Here is a 20,663-nt window from a genome sequence, read left to right on the forward strand (position 1 = left end):
GGAGCAAGTATCTTTTAATTTCATTGCTGCAGTCACCATCTGCAGTGATTTTGGAGCCCAAGAAATGAAAGCCTGTCACTGTTTCCATTGTTTCTTCATCTATTTGCTATGGAGTGATGTGACCGGATGCCATGATCTTAGTTTTTTGAATGTTGAGTTTTAAGCCAGCTTTTTCACTCTCCTCTTTCACTTTCATCAAGCATCATGCTACTTTAGATTTATTATTTAATTTCATCCAGAAGATGACCTATGAGGTAGGCAGTATCATCATTCTTTACAAAAGAGGAAACTGAGGCTCAAAGAAATTAGATAACTCGCCCAAAGTCATGCAACTGGGAACTAGCTGCTTTGAACTTCAGCACAGACTTGTCTGATTCCAGAGCCCATACAATGACCAGACTTAACTTCTAAATGATACATCACAGGTATCGTGGGAGGCAGTTCACATTGAAAAATTCCAAGGAGGCATTAGAAGTAGGTCTGTTTTGCCATGACATTGTCTGTCAATGGATGTAAGTTTCCTAAAGGCAGGGACCACATGCCATCTGTACATGAGAATTCAGAAATCAATAATACAAAGTTCCAGCAGGTACAAAATACTGGGAAAGGTGTTTGCTGCCTAAAATAACTCAAGTTCCATATTCTGACGGAGATTCCATTATTCTGAAGGATAAAGTGGACAGTGAAGTTTGTATGGAGGGGAAGGTGAAAAAGAAAAAAAAAAGATTTAAAAACTATATCCAGAATAGGCTTAATCTGAAGATTCAGAGAAAGTATCTTCTCTGAAAGATTTCACATGCCCTGAAACCAGATATAGCACTATAGGCTGAAACTTTTCATAGCTTTGTCTTTTAATACATGGAAAGTGGGGGGAAAGCCAGAGAAGAGAATAGAACTGACATATGAAGGCTCTTAATTGGGATGATATAAAACCTACATTATCAAAGATGGGGCCACAGCTTTAAAAATCATCCTTAACAACTCCAATGAGTCAAGCTCCTAAAATTTCACGAGCTCAACAATAAGAGTATTACAGTATTTGCTCCTAAAAATGTGTCTCTAATTGCTTTAAGAAATTCTTTTAGTCCTAAAGTGACTGGGTAATAGCTATCACTGTATCTGTATATTATGACACTGGTTCTAGATGAGAAATATTCTTAGCCCCCAGCAAGGATAGTTTAAAGGTCAGAGCCATTTTCTGGAGAGTGAAATAAAATGCCATTTAAGTGAAATCAACTGACTGGTTACAAATAAAGACATAAATAAAGCTTATAAATTTATTTCATTTTTATTAAGGTTCTCAGTATCCTAATACATGGATAAAGAAGTAAAAGAACAGAAATATTTGTTAATTTCCCATCATTGCTCAAGCAAACTAGAATGGATTCTTATATAACACATTCTGGATAAATTGCCAGTTTACATTTTTCAAATATCCTTGGATCCTAACTTATCATGTACAAATGAAATTTCACAAGATATATGTATTCTATTTTTGTATCTCCTGGAGAATGTAAAATGTTAGAAGATGCTTGGCTTTAAAACAACTTAAGCCACTGATTCCTTATTAGAACAGATTAATAACTTAATGGAGAAGGGAATGGCAAACCACTTCAGTATTCTTGCTTTGAGAACCCCATGAACAGTATGAAAAGGTAAAAAGATAGGACACTGAAAGATTAACTCCCCAGGTCAGTAGGAGCCCAATATTCTATGGGAGATCAGTGGAGAAATAACTCCAGAAAGAATGAAAGGATGGAGCCAAAGCAAAAACAACACCCAGTTGTGGATGTGACTGGTGATAAAACCAAGGTCCAATGCTATAAAGAGCAATATTGCATAGGAATTTGGAATGTTAGGGCCATGAATAAAGGCAAATTGGAAGAATTCAAAGAGGAGATGGCAAGAGTGAATGTCGACATTCTAGGAATCAGCGAACTAAGATGGACTGGAATGGGTGAATTTAACTCAGATGACCATTATATCTACTACTGTGGGCAGGAATCCCTCAGAAGAAATGGAGTAGCCATCAGAGTCAATAAAAGAGTCTAAAATGCAGTACTTTGATGCAGTCTCAAAAATGACAGAATGATCTCTGTTCATTTCCATGGCAAGCCATTCAGTATCATGGTAATCCAAATCTATGCCCTGACCAGTGATGCTGAAGAAGCTGATGTTGAACGGTTCTATTAAGATGTACAAGACCTTCAAGAACTAACACCCAAAAAAGATGGCCTTTTCATTATAAGGGACTGGAATGCAAAAGTAGGAAGTCAAGAAACACCTGGAGTAACAGGCAAATTTGGCCTTGGAATACAGAAGGAAGCAGGGCAAAGGCTAATAGAGTTTTGCCAAGAGAACGCACTGGTCATTGCAAATGCCCTCTTCCAACAACACAAGAGAAGACTCTACACATGGACATCACCAGATGGTCAACACCGAAATTAGATTGATTACATTCTTGCAGCCAAAGATGGAGAAGCTCTATACAGCCTGCAAAAACAAGACCAGGAGCTCACTGTGGCTCTGGTCATGAACTCCTTATTGCCAAATTCAGACTTAAATTGAAGAAAGTGGGGAAAACCACTAGACCATTCAGGTATGACCTAAATCAAATCCCTTATGATTATACAGTGGAAGTGAGAAATAGATTTAAGGGACTAGATCTGACAGCCATAGTGCTTGATGAATTGTGGACGGAGGTTCATGACATTGTACAGGAGACAGGGATCAAGACCATCTCCAAGAAAAGGAAATTCAAAAAAGCAAACTGGGTGTCTGAGGAGGCCTTACAAATGGTTGGGAAAAGAAGAGAAGCGAAAAGCAAAGGAGAAAAGGAATGATATGCCCATTTGAATGCAGAGTTCCAAAGAATAGCAAGAAGAAGAAGAAAGCCTTCCTCAGCAATCAAAGCAAAGAAAAAGAGGAAAACAATAGAACAGGAAAGACTGGAGATCTCTTCAAGAAAATTAGAGATACCAAGGGAACATTTCATGTAAAGATGGGCACAATAAAGGACAGAAATGGTATGGACCTAACAGAAGTAGAAGATATTAAGAACAGGTGGCAAGAATACACAGAAATATACAAAAAAAGATCTTCAAGACCCAGATAATCACAATGATGTGATCACTCACCTAGAGCCAGACATCCTAGAATGTGAAGTCAAGTGGGCCTTAGGAAGCATCACTTCAAACAAAGCTAGTGGAGGTGATGAAATTCCAGTTGAGCTATTTCAAATCTTAAAAGATGATGCTGTGAAAGTGCTGCACTCAATATGCCAGCAAATTTGCAAAACTCAACAGTGGCCACAGGACTGGAAAAGGTCAATTTTCATTCCAATCCCTAAGAAAGGCAATGCCAAAAAAATACTCAAACTACCCCACAAATGCATTAATCTCACATTCTGGTAAAGTAATGCTCAAAATTCTCCAAGCCAGGCTTCAGCAACAAGTGAACTGTGAACTTCCAGATGGTCAAGCTGGTTTTAGAGAAGGCAGAGGAACCAGAGATCAAATTGCCAACATTCGCTGGATCATGGAAAAAGCAAGAGAGTTCAAGAAAAACATCTATTTCTGCTTTATTGACTATGCCAAAGCCTTTGACTGTGTGGATCACAATAAACTGTGGAAAATTCTGAAAGAGATGGGAATACCAGACCACCTGACCTGCCCCTTGAGACATCTGTATGCAGGTCAGGCAGCAACAGTTAGAACTGGACATGGAACAACAGCCTGGTTCCAAATAGGAAAAGGAGTATGTCAAGGCTGTATATTGTCACCCTGCTTATTTAACTTCTATGCAGAGTACATCATGAGAAATGCTGGGCTGGAGGAAGCACAAGCTGGAATCAAGATTGCTGGGAGAAATATCAATCACCTCAGATATAGAGATGACACCACCCTATGGCAGAAAGTGAAGAAGAACTAAAAAGCCTCTTGATGAAAGTGAAATTGGAGAGTGTAAAAGTTGACCTAAACCTCAACATTCAGAAAACGAAGATCATGGCATCTGGTCCCATCACTTCATGGGAAATAGATGGGGAAACAGTGGAAACAGTGTCAGACTTTATTTTGGGGGGCTCCAAAATCACTGCAGAAGGTGATTTCAGCCATGAAATCAAAAGACATTTACTCTTTGGAAGGAAAGTTGTGACCAACCTAGACAGCATATTATAAAGCAGAGACATTACTTTGTCAACAAAGGTCCTTCTAGTCAAGGCTATGGTTTTTCCAGTGGGCATGTATGGATATGAGAGTTGGACTATAAAGAGGGCTGAGTGCAGAAGAATTGATGCTTTTGAACTGTGGTGTTGGAGAAGACCCTTGAGAGTCCATTGGACTGCAAGGAGATCCAACCAGTCCATCATAAGGGAGATTGGTCCTGGGTGTTCATTGGAAGGACTGATGTTAAAGGTGAAACTCCAGTACTTTGGCTACCTGATGTGAAGAACTGACTCATTTGAAAAGACCCTGATGTTGGGAAAGATTGAAGGCAGGAGGAGAAGGGGACGACAGAGAATGAGATGGTTAGATGGCATCACTGACCTAATGGACATGAGTTTGGGTAAACTCTAGGAGTTGGTGATGGACAGGGAGGCCTGGCGTGCTGCAGTTCACGGGGTGGCAAAGAGTCAGACACAACTGAGTGACTGAACTGAACTGTATAACTTAATGAATGAACATCTAAACAACTTCTTTAGTGGCAAACAATACTGAAATCATGATCACAGCAGTCCTCAGCAGAAATATCAATTCAGTTCAAAGGGGAAATGCCCAAGAAAAGTTTCTAATTACTTTTTCAATCATAATCATCATTATCATAACCATCCTGTGTGTGCATGTTTGTGTATATCAGAGTGAGAGAAAGCATATAAGACAGCGAGAGGCACAGAAAGATAACACTTTGTAGGGCACAAAATGTATTTTTTGTGTCATCATAAAGAATTTGAACAAGTTTGGTCAGAAAACATTTGACATGTAACAGAAAGACAATGAAACAAAAGGAATCCCCAATTTAATACAGCAATCAATTTTCCAACTATATATCTTTTTTTTCTGAAAGCCCCATTTGAAAAGAAAATATCAAAGGGGGATAGGCCACTAACCACTTACTGCAAACTTACCAGATATGCTTTAGTCATCGAGAGTGGCGAAAACTGACTGGTTATCCTTCAAACCCATTTTCCTTCCATCCTAAACACACAGGTAAGTCTACTTCCTATCCACCATTGAAGTCAGGTATGGCCATGGACTGTGAGCACAAGATACACATCCGGTCCTGGATCATAAAAGCCTCACGTGCATGATTCTCCAGGCCTTTCTTTCTTCTGCCCACTGGACACAGAAGAGAATGGCAACCTTGGGATAGACATAGCAAAGATGATGGAGCCACAGGTGAAAGTAGCGTGAGTCCTTAGAGCAGGAACCTCCAGCCAAACAGGAGCACCCATTTTGGAATTTTAAAAAATATTTATTTATTTGGCAGCATCACATCTTAGTTGCGGCAAGTGGGATCTAGTTCCCTAACCAGGGACTGAACCCAAGACCCCTGCGTTGGGGGCATGGCGCCTTAACCACTGGACCACCAGGGAAGTCCCTGATTTTTTTTTTTTTGCATGAAAAATCAACTATTATATGAGATCACTGAGAGTTGGCAGTTTAACTCTTACTGTAGCTCCACTGCCCTAACTAACATTCCAGCAAAGACTCTAGGGAAAAAAATAGAGGACAGATGAACCTTTGATGTCAGAGGGAAGAACTGGCATTGACCAGGTCCTACAGCAGTGGGCAGCCAAAGGCAGCTCAAGAGCTTGGAATTCTGGGAGGTAAAACGGCAGGAAAGACAAACCTCTCCACTTTGCCATTTTGCCTGAGGAGAGCACTTGTTAAAGTAATAAACCTGAAGCCACAAGATGAATCACATCAGGATGGTGCTATTTATACCTCTGATCCCTACTCATGTTTCTGTTCAAAGGGCACAGATTTATAATTTTAATTATCTAAAAGTTGTAAAGATTTAAACATCTGTTTAAAGTGTTCAATAAGTACTAGAAAAGCAATCCATTTTTCTTTAAGCCCAGTCATGATTTACAGTTTTCTGCAGCTTGCACAACTCATTGCAGTCAATGTCTAAGGGGAGCTTGAGAGAGAAGCAGGGAGCACTTTAATTAGCGCACAATTAATTCCATTTAAGCTGCCTCCATGAAATGTAACTACCCTAAAGAACAGTAAATCATTCAATTACTGATTTTGATATGTTATTCAGCCCCAAAGCCAAAAGCAATAGTATTGATATTGAGTGTTCTCAGCATTGAATTTAGAGGCAATCCAATGGCACCTATTCAGTCTGAGGAATACTTCAGTTCAGTTCAGTCGCTCAGTCGTGTCTGACTCTTTGCAACCCCATGAATCGCAGCATGCCAGGCCTCCCTGTCCATCACCAACTCCCAGAGTTCACTCAGATTCATATTCATCGAGTCAGTGATGCCATCCAGCCATCTCATCCTCGGTCGTCCCCCTCTCCTCCTGCCCCCAATACTTCACAGCATCAGAGTCTTTTCCAATGAGTCAACTCTTCGCATGAGGTGGCCAAAGTACTGGAGTTTCAGCTTTAGCATCATTCCTTCCAAAGAAATCCCAGGGATGATCTCCTTCAGAATGGACTGGTTGGATCTCCTTGCAGTCCAAGGGACTCTCAAGAGAATACTTGGGAGGCATTTTACTAATTCAGAAGCTGTTACCCAGTGCATAGTGTGAAGGCTTAATCTGAGTCATCATAATTTGATTCAGGAGACTTGGTGTGGCATCTCCTCCAAGAATAGTAGATTAAAAGAGGACAGAGCCGGGAGAGTCCGTGGAGGCCCAGTGGTTAAGAATCCATCTTGCAATGCAGGGGACATGGGTTCCATCCCTGCTCTAGGAAGATCCCACTTTCCGCAGGCAACTAAGCCTGTGCGCCACAACTGCTGAGCCCACATACCTCAACCACTGAAGCCCACACCCTAGAGCGCATGCTCTGCAGCAAGTAAGCCACCACAATGAGAAGCCTACATTCCACAACTAGAGAGTAGGCCCTGGCCACAGCCACTACAGAAAGGCCTGTGCAAAGCAACAAAGATCCAGCACAGCCAAAATAAAGAAATCTTAAAAAAAAAAAAAGGACTGGGTGCATTATCCAAACAGGAAAACACAAGAGACTTTAAAGAGATTATTTCTAGAAGCAAAGAGCTGTCTCTTGGATTGCCCTTAATTAGTGTACCATCTAGGGCTTCCCAGATGACCCAGCAATAAAGAATCTGCCTGCAACAGAGGTGATGTGGGTTCAGGAAGAGCCCCTGGAGAAGGAAGTGGCAACCCACTCCAGTACTCTTGGCTGAATTTCCCGTGAATAGAGGAGCCTGGCTTCCAAAGGGTCACAAAGAGTTGGACAGGACTGAGTGACTGAGCGCACACACAATGTACCATCTATCTCTTTATAGACAAGAACCACATGGAAAGAAAATGCAACCAGGATCACATAATTTAACATCAGCTTTTGCTGAACCCAAGAAAGATATAATCCTCCACTTCAAAAGACAAATCTTGTCATACTACTCTACTGCTCAAAACTTTCCAATTACTTCACACTACTTTTAGAATGAAATCCCAAACCATCAGGCTCCTGTCTACTCCCCCAGCCCCATCTAAGTGTTCCATTCACATTGGCTTTCTCTAAATCTCTCTAAAGAAAGGTTGGACCCTTCTTCCCACCTGTGGGCTTCTGAATAGGCTGTTGGAAAGGCCTTTCACTGTTACCCTTCTTTATCCGAATAATCCCTAATCATCCTTCAGATTTTTGTTCAAAATGTCCCTTCCCCAGCCAGACCTTCCATGTGCCCTCAGATCAGGGTAAGGCCATCATCATATGCTTTCATAGCACTCCCTCTATTTCTTGCATTCACAAAGTTCTATAATGTGATAATCTTATTTTTAAATAAAAATAAATTAAAAAAAAACTGTCACTACAAGCACAGGATGCATTACTATATCATATCAGCTATTGGATAGAGCTGTTTGGTTTCCTTGGAGTGGGAGGACTAAAGGACAAAGGCACTTTTAGAGAGGTCAGTGTTGAGGGAGCACCACCAAGTAGAGACAAGGGGAAGCATGAGGAATGAAGGCCTTGAACAGGCATCTGGAAAAAAGGGATAGAGAAGGGGAGGGAAAGGAGACTAAGATCAACCTCCTGATTTTGCTGCATATCTATTCTGGTCCTCAATTCAATGTGCAAAATAAGGTCACAGATGAGATGGAGATGAAGGAGGAGTCATGGATCATACATAGCAAACATATCTTGCATGGATAAACATATCTTGCAGTTGCTCTGCATTTAACCAATAATCTCATGGTTATAGGATGTGCTCATCTCAAAAGAAGCCATAGAGCATTCCTATCAGAGCACCTGGGAATTCACCTGCTTTCTGAAAGTCTTGCTTCTCAAATTTTTCTAGAGTTCTTTTAGAGTTACAATTTCCTTTTAATAATCAATTTCATTGCTTGATAATAAAATTTTCATTTTTCCATTCTAAAAATCTTGAAGATGGCCACCTCTGATGTTTATAGGTTTCTTAAGTATACAAATTTTACCTGATCAGATATCTATTAGACAATGTGATGGGGAAAGCAGGTGAAGTGCAACATGATCTTTTCTTTTCCTTTCCAGACTGAACAGCTCCTGCAGAAATCTTGCTGTATATATAGATATTTCATATGAGTACATTTCTCTGTAATGATTTTTAAAACAGGCCCAGAGGCTTACCCAATTCTAACAGGCTTTAAAAAAAATCTTTATCGTTGTCATTGATGATTAAATTAAAGGACTCATAAAATTTTAAACCTATAGAATAAAGTATTAATAAGAGCTGATATTGACTAATCAATTACTGAGGTACTATGTCAACTATTATACACCTGTAGGACTCCTATTATCATTGCCATTTTACAGAAGAGGACATGGAAGCTTATCCTTCCTGAGGTCAGGAAGGATATTATTGCATCCTTCCTGAGGTCACATGGCTAGTAAGTGATAGAGCTAGAACTGTGACCAAAGCAGTCTGTAGTAAGCTGGCTCAAGCACAGCTCCACGATGTTAAGTAGTAAAGTATATGATGAGCATCTCTCAGCCTGGGGTATGGGTTAGGCTGCCTCAAGGGTCAGCCAAGGATGTTTTTTTGTGAATATTATTGATGATTAAAAATAAACAGTGTTTTTGTAGTTTGACAGGGCTCTCCTGATGGCAGCTATTTCAAAATGAAAAATGGCCAGGTTCTGAATTCAACATAAAAGCCCTTAGAGAAAAGGGTCCTGAGAACAGATTAAAAAACCTAACAGTATGCCAGTGCCCCCTGCTAGACCTAGAGTGGTTCTCCATTTGCTTTTCAGGTAAGACTGTCATTTCACTGATCAAATCTCCAGAACTAATTAATCCAGGAGAGCCCAAAGGAGAACAGGATTAAAGGAGATGAGATCTAGTTACAATCCAAGACTTCCTGCCTGTTCAATGTGAAGGAGACTAAACAGAGCAGGGCTGCTGCTTGAATGGCGTATAAGTTGGCTCACTCCTGTTCTTTTCTCTCCCTCCCTCTGATCCATCACACCCTGGATGGCCTTTCCAAAGATAAGAGGATTTCATTTCCCACCATTAAGCCAGGAAATACTCTCAGGCATTTAACTCCTCAACAACTTATTTGAAGTGATTGTACTGAAAGCAGCAGCTGACTGGGCCCCTTGAGGCTCAGCTTTGTGTGAAACACACACAGCAGACCAGGTTCTGCTTCTAGCCACTCACAGAGCCCTCTCTATAGCTCTCTGACATCTCCAGGCTGGTAGAGGAGAGCTGTCAGACCTCCAGGCCTTTTAGAGGGGATTATTCTCAAAAACTTTTTCATCTAACCCTGCTCTAACTAGAGTTCCAAAAAGAACTGTTGGACAGCATCAAAGAAGAAACTTTCTACACTGGGTGAGAGTCTATCATCTGAATTAGAGATTTTATTTTTTAAAAAGAATCAGGACTCCCTGCTGGTTCAGAGGTTAAGACTCTGCACTTCAAATGCAGGGGGTATGGGTTCCATCCCTGGGCAAGGAAGCTCCACATGATGCGGCTCCAGAAAAAAAAAAAAAAAATCAATGATTGTCTTAATTAGTCTTGTATAGGCTACCCACTCCAGTATTCATGGGCTTCCCTGGTGGCTCAGATGATAAAGAATCCACCTGCAATGCGGGAGCCCTGGGTTCGATCCCTGGGTTGGGAAGATCCCCTGGAGGAGGGCATGGCAACCCACTCCAGTATTCTTGCCCAGAGAATCCCTATGGACAGAGGAGCCTGGCAGGCTACAGTCCATGGGCTCACAAAGTGTCGGACATGACTGAGTAAGTAAGCACAACACAGTACACACACACTCACACACCCACAGAGAGAAAGAAATCGTTATATGAAAATAGAGAAGAATGAGGAAGAGAAACCTTAGGTATACGGGAACTGAAATAAATTGTGAAAGGTGGATACTGCTTCCCTGGCAGCACTCTGAAGTGGTAGCTGATTATTTTCTCACACCCCAAGCATCCCAGGACTAGAAATCACCCTTGCTCCTCATTGTTATTTCTACTGCTCTTTACTCTTGCAAATCTCTCTTTGGCTTATGTCATCTGACTATACCAACAACTCTTCCTCCTTTATGTAGCTGTCAACAATTTTTTTACTTATCAGATCTTGGCATCATCTCCTGCAACCCAAGCCTTGCTATCCTGTCATCTTTCTTTATTTAATATCTTTTTTGTTTGTTTTTAAAATTTTTACAGTGTTGTGTTGGTTTCTGCCACACAACACGAGTCAGCCATAATTATAAATATATTCCTCCCTCTTGAGCCTCCCTCCCCTCCCTGCATCCCACCCCTCCAGGTCATCATAGAGCACCAGAAAGGGTTCCCTTTGTTATACAGCAACTTCTTTCTTAGTGGTATCAACATTCATATAGATGGTTCACCCAACACCTTCTAATAGTTCCTTGACTTCCGAATTCTCACTTCTCTTTCAGCTTTTCATATTCAAGTTCATTGAGTTCTTCACTTTCTCCTAATCAATCAGCTAGTTTTTCTTTCCCTCACTTTTTATACTGCTTCAGTCCCTCAGTCCATCTTTTCTATAATTCTTGCCAATATTATAAACTCTCTTGCCATTCTCACATTTCATTGTGCCATCTGGCAAAACTTTAATCAAGGATGAACACTAGTGTCCACTTTAATCAGGTCTCTATCATAGTGGCCCATAAGTGCTAGGCAAAGTCACACATGAGGAAGATCAGACAATACTGTGTTCAAGACCTCCAGCCTCATATATGTTCCCAGTACCACCTGTAACCCTAAGATGTGTCTTTGGTTCAATTCCGTTTCCCACTCTCTACAGAGCACTTTGAATTGTCTCTATTATCTTCAAAGCTCCACCCCTTGATTCCATCCTCTTTCTTCTGTCTTAGCAAATTACAGGGAAAAATTAAACCATTAGACATAACTGCTCTGCTCTTCTTGATTATAAACATAAAGGCTGGCCTGCACTTGTATGTGTTCTTGCACCATTAAGGGAAAGCTCTACCACTCACTAGCTGTATGAACTTTATGAAATCACATAGCTTTTCTGTGCTTTTTGTTTTCTATAAAAATTTTGACAATAGCAATAATTGATTATTATTAATAGGTTTGAAAAGTTAATGAGTTAATATGTGTAAAGTGTTTGGAATACTGTGTGGCACATGGTAAGCCCTATTTAACAATTTGCTATTTTGAGTGTTACTATTATCCTTCCTTCCAAAATAAAGGCAGTAGCATTCCTTCTAGCAATGCTAAATTCCTCCGACTCTTCTTAATATCCCGTCTCTTCTATTTATACTAGGAACCTCTCATCATTCAACAAACATTTGTTAAGTGTCCACTATGTGCCAAACACTTTTCCAAGGCTTTGTGTAGACAGGCAACTGTGAACTTGTAGAATTCGAAGTCTATCAGTGGTAGAGCAGAATCAGAAAGTCATATGAGATGGGAGAGGTAGCTGGACCATAACATAGAAAGACTTATATGATTAATGTTTGCCAAAATCTCATTGACTGCCATTGTGTCTCAAGATTATGGACAAAGCCATAAACTGAACTTCGCATAAGATGTGATAGCAGATATTAGTGAACTAGTCAAATGGGTCAACTTCTTCAGAAGCTGCTATGGAATATTGGGATCCACCTCAAAATTAAGTTGGCTAATATAACTCACTTAATGATTAAAAGAGGCTAACTCAAGAACCCACCTGCGGACTTCTCAAACCCATCTACTGCCACTCATCCCTGTTAGTTGTGACTTACATGGTGGCCACTCAGTGATCTATTCTTCATCTTCATAGTTTATACCATCTCCTTGCTTTGGGATTTTCCTGTTTGCCTCACTTGGTGTGGAAAACATTTTATGGAGTAGTGGACAAGAGAACTGGCTCCACCATTTATTAAATAGACAACTTTTGTGTGTCTGTTTCCTCATCTATAAGGTCAGGATAACAATAGCAGCTATGGCATAGCACTGTTGTGAGGCTTCAATGGTACAGTACGTGTAAAGTGCTTAGAACAGTATTTGAAAGTGAAAGTGAAATCGCTCAGTCATGTCCAACTTTTTGCGACCCCATGGACTGTAGCCTACCAGGCTCTGCGGTCCATGGGATTTTCCAGGCAAGAATACTGGAGTGGGCTGCCATTTCCTTCTCCAGGGGATCTTCCCAACCCAGGGATCGAACCCGGGTCTCCTGCATTGCAGACAGACGCTTTACCGTCTGAGCCACTAGGGAAGGACAGAATAGTGTTTGGTCAGTAGTAAATGGTTAAATACTTTGGCCACCTCATGCGAAGAGTAGGCTCATTGGAAAAGACTGTGATGCTGGGAGGGACTGGGGGCAGGAGGAGAAGGGGATGACAGAGGATAAGATGGCTGGATGGCATTACCGACTTGATGGACATGAGTTTGGGTGAATTCCGGGAGTTGGTGATGGACAGGGAGGCCTGGCGTGCTGCAATTCATGGGGTCGTAAAGAGTCGGACATGACTGAGCGACTGAACTGAACTGAACTGAAATGGTTAAAGGGTAAGCTCTGGAGACAAGTTGGCCTGAGTATTATTCCCAGCTCTACATCTTACTAGCCATGTGCTCTCAGGCAAGCTAATTTACCTGTTTCTATTGGGGCTTCCCTGGTGGCTCAGTAGTAGAGTCCACCTACCAGTGCAGGAGATGTGGGTTCAATCCCTGGGTTGGGAAGATCCCTTGGAGAAGGAAATGACAACCCACTCCAGTATTCTTGACTGGGAAATTCCATGGACAGAGGAGCCTGACGGGCTACAGTCCATGGGATTACAAAGAGCTGATTCAGACACAACTTAGCAACTAAACCACACACCACCACAAGCCTCTATTATTTCATTTGTAAAATGGGGATAATATCAGAACCTGCCTTACAGGTTGTTGTGAAGATAAAATGAAATACAGTGCAGGGAAAGTGCTTAGCACAGAGTAGTTACTCTTGTTATTATGATTAAAGTCTCAAACTTTGTATTTAAAAAGCCAGATTTCCTGTGACCCCTTTCCACATAAAACGGCATTGTTTGCTGCCATATATTTCCTTTTTCACCTCTTGGCCGCATTCCCAAATCCTAATTATCTTTCCAAGGCAAATGTTCCTACCCGGAATCTCACAGTCTACCTAACATTATATGCTCCTTCTGTCACACAAAACCAAGACCTCAGACAGGAGCAAACACATTTCAGCTGTCACTTGTTCTATCTTTATCCCATTTATTTTCACAGGTAATTACCACATTTTGGAATTCATCTGCAAGTCAGAGTAGTTCCTTGGCAGCAAGACAGAGCAGGCCTGAGAAGGTGCTGGAAGCTGACCATGGAAAACTCATCACATGAAAGATGACAAAGGAGATACAGTCAAGCACACACTACCTGGATTCCAAAGCAAAATCACATCAATCATCAGGAGGGCCTGTGCTTGGGACTGATGGATAGGGGATGCTCAGTAGCAAGGGTTCTAGGGACAAGGAAACTAGGGAGAGTGAGGGAGCAGTGGTCTGGAATGAAGAAATATTAAAATGACTTCATCTCTTCCTCAGTGACTTGAGGCAAATCCATGATGATTTTAGAGTTTTTTTTCTTAATTTTCCTTTTATAAGGGAGTTAAAATCCTCTCTACAAGGTATGCCCCCTTATGCCATGTAACTAGAAACTTTCACAGTCATAGATTCAATTCTTCAGGTTGAATGAGTATCCCTGATACCTTTAGAAACGTTTGTATTCCTGGGAACGATACATATGATCCCATTAGTATGAACCAGACGAGCAACTGTTCTATCACCTTGTCGTTGTTCAGTCACTCAGTCATGTCCAACTTTTTGTGACCCCATGGACTGCAGCATGCCAGTCTTCTCTGTCCTTCACCATCTCCCAGAGCTTGCTCAAACTCATGTCCCCTGAATCAGTGATGCCATCCAACCATCTCATCCTCGGTCCTCCCCTTCTCCTCCTGCCTTCAGTCTTTCCCAGCATCAGGGTCTTTTCTAACGTCAGCGCTTCGCATCAGGTGGCCATAGTATTGGAGCTTTGACTTCAGCATCAGTCCTTCCAATGAATATTCAGGGTTGATTTCCTTTAAGATTGACTGGTTTGATCTCCTTGCTGTCCAAGGGATTCTCAAGAGCCTTCTCCAATACCACAGTTCAAAAGCATCAATTCTTCAACGTTCAGACTTTTTTTTTTTTTTATAATTTCAGCCTTTAATATATTTTCTACTAAAAATCAAGCCATCAAGACAGGGAAATATTATTGGTTTTGTTATGACAAACAAGTGAGAATTTTTAATTCACAGAGGATGAAAACACAAGACATTGATCTCACTGTACATACAATATTACAATAAGCTGATTAGCCATGGACTATTAAAACATTTAAGACTTCACATACACACATGTGTACTTTGAAACAAGAAACACAGGACAATTTTAATCTTTGATATGTTGTAACTACCAAGAGAGAGAATATCACTAATTCGCATCTAATTGTTTTCCTGGCATACAATCACTGCACAGGCCAGGCCTAGGGCATACTATATATTGTTATGAACATCTTTAGGCAAATACAAACATTCTCATTTGGGGGATTTTTCTCCCTGCCCAAGATAATCTGCTATAGCACCTAATCTGAAGCTTTGCTGTCAAATAGCTTGTTATCAATTTAATAAGATCACAACAAACAATGCTTTTATCACAAAACTCAGGCAAAAGATTTTTAGAAAGGTCATACAAAAAAATATTTGTTCCCAAGAAAACAAATCTGTAAATTGTAAATGTAGTCCTAAGAAAAACAGTCTTGGTTACAAACCATTCACTTTCAAATACTGATGAAGAAACAGAGTAGAGGGGGTGGGGGTGGGGGTGGCACTGGTGTGGTAGAGAGCAGAAAAGGCGTTGAAATGAGGGAGACATATTTGCCACAGTATATATCAGATTCACTTGATTGTTTTTAAATGAGGTATTATAAAAATGTGCCAGTAAATGCAAAAAAAAAAAAATTAAAAACCAAAATGCTCATTTCCAACAGAAAAAAATCTCTAAACCTCTTATAGTTTTCTTTATTCGGATTAGACATTTCATTTATAACACTTAATCTAGAAAAATACATTTTAAAAAATCTTCAGCAGACCATGCTCTCTGTAACAAAACCTTCCAAACCTTGTTTTATTATACAAACTGATCTACACTAGTAATGTAAGGAAGAAATTCTCAGATTTAGCAATGTCATTTTCCATCTGACCTCCATCTAATTTACATATGGGTTTCCACTATTCATACTGCAGAACTTGAATTCTGTAATACATTTTTCTAATGTATTCTGTACATATTAAATAATCTAAAAGTTTCCTCTTGTAGTTCATTTATCATTTAGCAAGTCTATTCAGCATTTTTCCAGTACTATTTGCATTACAGTGATTGCTGTAAATGTAATTAAAATCTAAAAGTGCACACAGTTAACGTCCTCAAATAATGGCCTATTTCTGGAGGAAACCTAATATTCATGGAGAAGAATTACCAGTATCGTGATTAGAAACAAGAGGTTAGAATGTACTCTGAGACTATACAACACAATTATATACATAAGCTAAAAGACAGTCTTCAGCCTGAACTTGCATCAAAGAAATTTCATTTCTCCACAGGGTCATACCAAGAACTCAAGATGGCACTAGAGAGAATTAGGATTGCTAGCCACAAGTCAGTGTAGTATAGACAGCCCCCAAATACCCTGCACTGGCTTATGCTAAATTCAACTCTAGTATATCACAGTGTTTTAAGTACTATTAGTGTGCTGCTATGTTACACAGTGAAGACAGCCAGCCTTCATCACGGGATGCTGTCTGGGTTGTAATGGGTCCTAGCACTCAGACTGCCACTGCATGCAGAAACCCTGGAAAAGATATACACAGGTTTCAAAACAGACACACTTCACTTTGTTTTAAATGCCCAGGAGCATTTTAAAAATAACTGATTGTAAGTGTTGTTCTATCAAGTAATTAATCTATCAAATAGTGAGAAGAAATTCTATGTTATCCAGTTTGAGGAGAAAAAAAAAATGTATTCCTACCAAATTATCCAGTGTATATGACTGGTTAAAATTGCAAGTTTTTTTCTATTGAAATTCAGAGTGTGAAATGCAAACATTCAGAATAAAATTAATTCAAAAGTACACACAGGTTTATCAGCTTGCAACAAAGCAGCAAATAACACACATCTGGTCCCTTCCATTCTCTTCTGGTTCCTCAGAAAAGTGCAAAAGAAAAGAGTCACTGCTTGGTCCAAACGTAAAATACTTCAGGTATGAGGATCTGGAATCTGATGAAATCCAGCTTCTATTTCACAGGTGGTCTTCAGTAAGTGTCAGCATCCAAAGACGGAATTTTTCTCGAGAAGAATTAATTCTATGATTTGATTCTGGTAGACGGTGTGGACCACTATGTTACCAGTCTCCTTCTCTGGCTTGAGCAGAGTGGGATCAAAAACAATCGCTCTGCTCTGATAGGTCATTTGGTTTTCCCCTCCATTTTCTATAACTCTTTTGAGATGTCTGAACAGAATTTGCATTGTGTCCTGATTTGACTTTGGTAACTGTTTGATCAGGTCCTTCACAGCAGAGACACACTGTCGTGGTTCTTGTTTAACTGCATTAACAAAATCATTAAAGTGATTAAGTGTAAAGAGAGGTTCTGGTAATCCTCAAAAAAACATTTTGAGGGCTCCAGTGCTGACATGAATATCTTCCCATTTACTGTCCTTCAAGTCCAATTTCTCATCATGCTTGACTGCAAACCTCAGCTTCTGGATCACTGCTAGGTTGCCACTAACTCTGTAAATCCCATCAACATCCAAGCCATATTGCTCAACATGTTCAATATGCATAATTTCGCAGAATTTCGCACTGTGCTATTCTCTCTCTGACACAGATTAGCAAGACTGGCTCCAAATACCTGATCTTTAATATAAACTTTTTCACCAACAGCTTGCAAAGTGGGGCATTGTGTAAGAATCTTAAGTTTTTCTTGTTTTTCTTCTGTTCTGAAGAATCTATGATAGATACTTTCATGGAAAGCAATTTCTTTGGCTCCTTCTGGTCCTTTTCTTTATCATGCTTTTCAATTCCTGGTGAATCTCGTATCTCCTGTTTGATTGCTTCATTGGGTTCCACTGTCTGATTACTGATAGTACTACTGAGAACATTAAACCAATCATTTATAACAGTGTAACTGTCAGACTGAATCAGCAATTCTGTTCCTTGACGGCTTTTCAGCTCAAATACATTCTTTTTGCTGGATGTATCTTTTGAAGCCATCTCAATGGTCACTCCCTTAAGGTCCACTATAAACTCTGGTTTGGACTGATTACTCCCAAACCAACTTGTGCTACTTCCTTGCGTTTTGGTGAAGAGAAAAGATGAACCCTGCAAAATGGCCCAAGAAGACAACCAGTCTTTTGAAACTTTTCCCCATTTTCAGTAATTTTTGTTACATTTAATAATCCATATGTCTCTCTTAATGACAAGTGTCAAGAGAAATATGGATTATTAAATGTAATGTTCAGTCTTCTTTATGGTCCAAACTCTCACATCCATACATGACTACTGGAAATCAGCAAAGTGAGGAGTCCTAAAGGAATTGGACCCAGGGCTGAAAAGTTTTAGTTGGGAGTTTAGTTTTCAGTTCAGTTCATTTCAGTCACTCAGTTGTGTCTGACTCTTTGTGACCCCATGGACTGCAGCATGCCAAACCTCCTGTTCACCACCAACTCCCGTAGCCTGCTCAAACTCATGTCCGTTGAGTCAGTTTTGCCATCCAACCATCTCATCCTCTGTCACCCCCTTCTCCTCCCACCTTCAATCTTTCCCAGAATGAGGATCTTTTCTTTTTTTGTTGTTATTTGTGTGGCCTTTATTTGTATTTGCATCTTTGCTCACACAATTTATTTTCAAATGAGTCAGTTCTTCACATCAGATGGCCAAAGTATTGCAGTTTCAGCTTCAGCATCAGTCCTTCCAATGAATGTTCAGGACTGATTTCCTTTAGGATGGACTGGTTGGACATCCTTGCTGTTCAAGGGACTCTCAAGAGTCTTCTCCAACATTATTGTTCAAATGCATTAATTCTTCAGTATTCAGGTTTCTTTATAGTCCAACTCTCACATCCATACATGATCACTGGAAAAACCATAGTTTTGACTAGATGGACCTTTGGTGGCAAAGTAACATCTCTGCTTTTTAATATGCTGTCGTTTTCTTCCAAGGAGCAAGTGTCTTTTAACTTCATTGCTGCAGCCACCATCTGAAGTGATTTTGGAGCGCCCCCCCCCCAAAAAAAATGAAGTCTGTCACTGTTTCCATTGTTTCTCCATCTATTTGCCATGAAGTGATGGGACCAGATGCCATGATCTTAGTTTTCTCAATGTTGAGTTTTAAGCCAACTTTTTCACTCTCTTCTTTCACTTTCATTAAGAGGCTCTTTAGTTCTTCTTTGCTTTCTGCCCTAAGTGTGGTGTCATCTGCATATATGAGGTTACTTATATTTCTCCTGGAAATCTTTATTCCAGCTTGTGCTTCATCCAGTCCAGCACTTCTCATGATGTACTCTGCATATAAGTTACATAAACAGAGTGACAATATACATCCTTGATGTACTCCTTTTCCTATTTGGAACCAGTCTGTTGTTCCATGTCCAGTTCTAACTGTTGCTTCTTGACCTGCATACAGATTTCTCAGAAGGCAGGTAAGGTGGTCTGGTATTCCCATCTCTTTCAGAATTTTCCAGTTTGTTGTGATCCATATAGTCAAAGACTTTGGCATAGGCAATAAATCAGAAATAGATGTTTTTCTGGAATTCTCTTGCTTTTTTAATGATCCAACAAATGTTGGCAATTTGATCTCTGGTTCGTCTGCCTTTTCTAAATCCAGCTTGACCATCTGGAAGTTCATAGTTCATGTACTGTTGAAGCCTGGCTTACAGAATTTTCAGCATTACTTTCCTAGCATGTGAGATAAGTATTCTTTGGCATTGCCTTTCTTTGGGATTAGAATGAAAACTGACCTTTTCCAGTCCTGTGGCCACTGCTGAGTTTTCCAAATTTGCTGGCATATTGCGTGCAGCACTTTCACAGCATCATCTTTCAGGATTTGAAATAGCTCAACTGGAATGCCATCACCTCCACTAGCTTTGTTCGTAGTGATGCTTCCTAAGGTCCACTTGACTTCGCATCCCAGGATGTCTGGCTCTAGGTGAGTTATTATCTGTGTCGTGAAGATCTGGATTGGTTTTAGGAAAGGTCTAAACAAGAAGGCAGGCTCAACTTGTAGAACAACTATGAGGCTTAGAACATGCAAAGTAAACATAAAGGAAGAATAAGAGCCAGGAGTGAATGGACCATTAGATACAAAGCACCAGAGGTCCATTGACTTCCTACTCTCCCCTATTCAGTGGACATGTATTACTTATTTTCTTACTTGACTTCATCATGGAAATGACTTGGTTGACCTCTTTTCTCATTCACAAAACTCTCTTTTCCCTGGAGAGTTACCTTTGACCTCTCCTTCTCCTTTATCTTCTCTATCAAAATAAACACGATGTTCTATTGAGTCTCTCTCAGAACTATTTTTTCAAATCTCTCCCCTCCATTCCATTGCTTCTTTCACTGTCTTAATGTCATCCCTCATCACTTAGCACCAGAACACTACTGTAATCCCTTCTTAACTACTACTCCTGCAAAACTCCTATCCCATTTCTACACTAACTCCAGCGTACCTGAAGTCTTAAATCTAACCAAGTCTTTCCACTGCTGAAAATCCTTCTAGTACCCAAATGTCTTGGCCTTTGTCAATCGCTGAATACAAATGAGGCCACATTAATACTCTTACCAAAGTCACAATAGCTCTCAGCTTCTACCTGTTTCAATGTAGAAAGTTCACCCTTTTACAGAATATTTCTAGAAACCCCCAGGGTACCTGTAGGTGTCCATAAATCCTTCCTAGTCATCTCTTATTGATGCAGATGTCTGAGCCAGGATT

At 40.2% G+C, this 20,663-nt stretch overlaps 1 pseudogene; it reads right to left on the bottom strand.

The window, feature by feature from the left end:
* Positions 1-16,996: 16,996 nt before the first annotated feature.
* On the bottom strand, positions 16,997-19,671 carry LOC138071090 (rho GTPase-activating protein 12-like; annotated as a pseudogene).
* Between the last annotated feature and the right edge of the window lie 992 nt (positions 19,672-20,663).

The sequence above is a fragment of the Capricornis sumatraensis genome, chromosome X (genome assembly GCF_032405125.1).
Source record: "Capricornis sumatraensis isolate serow.1 chromosome X, serow.2, whole genome shotgun sequence".
Taxonomy (NCBI): domain Eukaryota; kingdom Metazoa; phylum Chordata; class Mammalia; order Artiodactyla; family Bovidae; genus Capricornis; species Capricornis sumatraensis.